The sequence below is a fragment of the Portunus trituberculatus genome, chromosome 46 (genome assembly GCF_017591435.1).
Source record: "Portunus trituberculatus isolate SZX2019 chromosome 46, ASM1759143v1, whole genome shotgun sequence".
Lineage (NCBI taxonomy): Eukaryota > Metazoa > Arthropoda > Malacostraca > Decapoda > Portunidae > Portunus > Portunus trituberculatus.
Genome location: NC_059300.1, coordinates 7,891,558 through 7,896,557, shown reverse-complemented (window position 1 = coordinate 7,896,557; position 5,000 = coordinate 7,891,558). Strand labels below are relative to the sequence as shown.

At 41.3% G+C, this 5,000-nt stretch overlaps 1 protein-coding gene across 3 annotated transcripts in view; it reads left to right on the top strand.

The window, feature by feature from the left end:
* The window catches only part of LOC123520067 (nephrin-like), a 307,622-nt gene that overhangs the window by 70,690 nt on the left and 231,932 nt on the right, over positions 1–5,000 (top strand). For all 3 annotated transcript variants that reach the window (XR_006679159.1, XM_045281949.1, XM_045281948.1), the window contains exon 2: positions 222–319. The gene's annotated coding sequence lies outside the window, so the exon portion shown is untranslated. The remainder of the gene's footprint in view (positions 1–221; positions 320–5,000) is intronic.

Here is a 5,000-nt window from a genome sequence, read left to right as displayed (position 1 = left end):
AGAGTTTTACGACTAGTAGGACCATTTATGATACAAATGATAATGATAATAGTAATAGTAATGATGATGATGATGATAATAATAATAATGATAATAATAATAATAATGATAATGATAATAATAATAACATTAATAGTACCACTGACAACAACAATAATATCAACCCACCACGTGGAAAGGATACATACACTTGGTACACACATTTCCTTTTATCTTTTCAGAAAATTTTGGGACATCGAACTCACCAGAAAATATCAAGACTCTCCCTTGTCCGAGACGCGTGGCCCGGAGCACCACACACCACCTCATCATCGTCTAGGTTAGTCTTGTACTGTGCCGCCTTCTGTTACTTCGGCGCTCCTTGTTGCTTCCTTGTTCCCCAAAATAATGTAGGCGAGCAACGCTGCCGTAGGGACTCTGCATCCGTGTTGAGATTCCCTCGGGCAGGCATTATGCAGTACCTCGTCTTTGTCTCTCTCTCTCTCTCTCCCTCTCCCTCTTCACTGCCTCTCTCCTCGCTGCTTCACTGTTTGTTTCTCTCTCTTAGACTTTCTCTTTTCTCCAACACTGTTAATATATCCCAGTTAATAGTTCTTGCTTTTTCTAATGATATTTTTGTATTGTCACGTAGTTTTTATATCGTGACTACTTTCCTCCTTCCCTCCCTGCCTTCTTTCATTCCTTCCTTCTATTCCTATGATTTATCTCCCTATTATCACCAATTCAGTATAGCTAACAATTTTTCTCGCATTTTTGGTAATTCTAGTCATTTAATTCCTCATATATCCTCACCACCAACACTGTATCTTTTTTTTTCTCTTCCTTTTTTCACTATTACTTTTCTTCTTTCCCTTCTTTCACTCTATATTTTTGCACAGATCCTTAGCACATCATTTTCTCACCACCACTTTCCTCTCCTCTCTCTTAGTTTTCTTACTTTTCTTTCTCTATCACTACCTATGCATTATTACTATTCCTGCATAGTCAATTAGTTTCTCTTCTCACTATCATTAATTCACCTTTCTTCCTTGACCTTTCGCTCCATTTCATCACCACCAGTACATCTACATATGATTTCTACGTAGTATCTCATTACCAGTACTGCTGTTATTCTCGCCTTACACTATTATCCCTTCACTTTTTTTCCACAGCTTCAGCAACACAAACACTACAATCCACTTAATTAGCCTTCCTTTTATTCTCTTCATCACTACACAACATTACACATAACACACACACACTCTCTCTCTCTCTCTCTCTCTCTCTCTCTCTCTCTCTCTCTCTCTCTCTCTCTCTCTCTCTCTCTCTCTCTCTCTCTCTCTCTCTCTCTCTCTCTCTCTCTCTCTCTCTCTCTCTCTCTCTCTCTCTCTCTCTCTCTCTCTCTCTCTCTCTCTCTCTCTCTCTCTCTGCACCACTATTATTCCAGTACACTGACCAAGCACTTCAACACCCCACTACCACTACTACCATCACCACTGACGCCCCCATAGTACATTCATTCAGCCAGCACTTCACCCCCACCACCTCCTCACCACCACTCCACCATGGCCATTACTCTGAGAGCACCATACCCTTCATTACCCGCTCATCACCAGTACAACAGCAGTCCTCTCCTTTCCTCTCCTCTCCCCTTTCCTTCCTATCCTTTATACTCCAGCGCCTTTCGCCCAGAACTGCTCTTCACTTATCCCGTGGTGATGGCGCGGGCTGGGAAGAGAGAGAGGGAGAGGAGAAGAGCGAGAAAGGGTGGAAGTAAGTGGAGGTCTGGTGGAGGTGATGATTACGTAGCAGTTTCTGGCGGAAAAGAACGATTAACAAACCACTTTTATTGAGAAACGAGTTCGGGAAAAGCGGAGAAGGCTCTTACAAATCAGCTCAGAGGGAGTGTTTACAGTAAAAAATGAGTGATTTAGAACAAGTTAAATTGCTTATAGACCTGTCCGCCGGGCTTCTCTTTCCTCCCTCACTTACGAGCAAGAGGCGAGAGGGAATCTGGTGATGAAGGGAGAGAGAACAGTGTGATGAGGATGATAGCGAGGGTGATGAGGGCAAGGTAAGGGTCGCCACTGTCCCCCTCACACCTGCCTTTCCTGAGAAACTACCTTGTCAAAACCTGTGTCACCCTGATTACCGGGGCTGCAGGTAAGCGTGCAGAGAGGAAGGAGAGGTAAAGTTTAGGGGATGGAGGACAGGAAGAGCTTTATATTTTTACTTCACTTGTGAGGGTACGGGAAATTTGCATCCTGACTAAGAGGAGGTATTGATGCTCTTATTATGGCGCCCTCTCTCTCATTTCGCCTTCTGTCTATTCATTATCTTTTTATTTTCAACCAAGATAGGACTGGCTATTTAATATGGATGATTTTCCTATGTTGATTTAAGGTATTTCTAACTAGTTCATCCTTATTTTTCTTCTATATTATTGGATGAGTTTTATGTATTTTACTTTTATTTCATCTCTGTCTACCTAGTAATGGGTCAGTGTGTGTGGATATAAATGACTGGATGAATGTTTAGTTTGTGCCGCGCTAAAACACAAAGGTGAGTTTCGAAGTTTTTTGTTTTCCAACCCATATATTCGAGTTTCGCTGATGATGGAGATAGTAGTGTGTGGATATGAATGTTTATTTATGTATAGTGCGCATTCATATTTATGCGAGAAAAATGTGGGTTTTTGGGGTGTCATTGCTATTTTTTTCATGTACTTCTGTATTTTCCTGAGTGAAATTTATAATGGAAATACGAATGAATGGGCGAGCATATGTATGAGTAGTTTATATGCAATGGAAACACACGATGTGAGTTAAAATTCCTCTATGTTCTTTAAAATCTATCGAACAGCAAAAAGAGGTTTTATTTTAGGTGTGTTGTAGTGTTGCTGTGATGTGCGTCTGTCCTACAAAAGTGTGTTTTAACTGTGCTGTATTCTCTTTTATTCTTTTTTCATTTCTATCTTCATGTTTCTTGTACAAATGCTTTAGTCTTATTTCGTGTCATATCTTTATTTTGTTATCTCCAGCTGTATCATCGTATTTTATTGTGCTTGTAGCTTTTAAGGCGTCTTGTATAATATTTTCTTAACTACATCCTCCAGCGTTATATAAATATGGGCCTATTTCCGATGCGCTATTTGATCTTCCTTTTTTTTCAGCCTCGTCTGCATTGTATATAAATCGATGGGTTTCGTGGTGTGTCATATTTTTTTCATCAGCATCGTCGTGTCTGTTGTGTAAAAATCTGTGGGCTGTGTTGTAACCAAAGGCGAGGGTTGTGGCTCCGTAACTCAGTGGATATTGTTTTGTCAATATCGCGAATCCAGCCTGCTCATCGACAAGCCCCTTTATTTTTTTATACCTATATCTCGTATGCACGTACGTACTTGGGGACACACACACACACACACACACACACACACACACACACACACACACACACACACACACACACAACACACACAACACACACACACACACACACACACACGTATATGTACACACTCATAACCATATATACACTGAAGCGCAACAAGAAAATCAATGGTACACATAACGACATGGACACATACACACATACACACATACACACACGCACACGCACACGCACACACACTTCATTTCCCTTTTTTCACTCACTGTTTCCACCACGTCAAGATTCCTATAAACGATAACACTGACTTGATTATGTTCAATTTAATATATGCCATCGAATATTGTAACAAAATATTTGGTGACGTTTTCCAATTTTCTCTCTCTCTCTCTCTCTCTCTCTCTCTCTCTCTCTCTCTCTCTCTCTCTCTCTCTCTCTCTCTCTCTCTCTCTCAAGCGGTGTGTAATGTACTGGGGAGAATTATGTCTAGTTAACTCAAAAGTGCTGCTGTGACAATTTTAACTGTCATATTCATTCATTGTCGCAAATCACAAGAACACTCAGAATTCAGGACGGAAAGAGAGAGAAAAATGGTGTAGCTGTAATTATCTTTGTTTCTCCCACAGCTGTAGAAAAAATGCACTGAAAGGAGAGAGAGAGAGAGAGAGAGAGAGAGAGAGAGAGAGAGAGAGAGAGAGAGAGAGAGAGAAAATCAATTTTCTATCCACCGATGTTGTGGATGATTGTTTGAGATTTTGACAATATAACCTTTTGGGATACGATTTAAAATGTTCTGTGATACGTTTTAAATGTCACTGACACACACACACACACACACACACACACACACACACACACACACACACACACACACACACACACACACACACACACACACACACACACACACACACACACACACACACACACACACACACACACACACACACACACACACACACACACACACACACACACACACACACACACACACACACACACACACACACACACACACACACACACACACACACACACACACACACACGTAATTCTCTCTCTCTCTCTCTCTCTCTCTCTCTCTCTCTCTCTCTCTCTCTCTCTCTCTCTCTCTCTCTCTCTCTCTCTCTCTCTCTCTCTCTCTCTCTCTGGTCCTTATCCTCATTTTTGTCTTCATTCTTGATCTCCTATCATATATCATCCCTGTCTTCATCTTCCTCGTTCTTCTCCTTTTTCGTCATCGTCGTTGTCGTCTTTTTCTTCCTCCTCCTCCTCCTCCTCCTCCTCCTCCTCCTCCTCCTCCTCCTCCTCCTCCTCCTCCTCCTCCTCCTCCTCCTCCTCTGCGTATTTCATCTGGTCCTCATTTAATATTCAGGTAATCAGTGTTACATTTGCAATACTTTCAGAAGACAGTCACGTCAGAATTCAATAGCTTAGCATGGATGAAATGCCAAAATGTTGCTTGATTGATACTCGTGGTATGTGTATGTATCTCTCACAATATCTATATTCATCCTTTCATTCTCTATTCTTGGCGAAACGCAATTTTTTTCTTCGGTCCACTGTCTATGAAACCAAACTCCTTCACTCTATGCTCGGACGTTTGCTGAGAACTCGATCGTGAATGATTATGA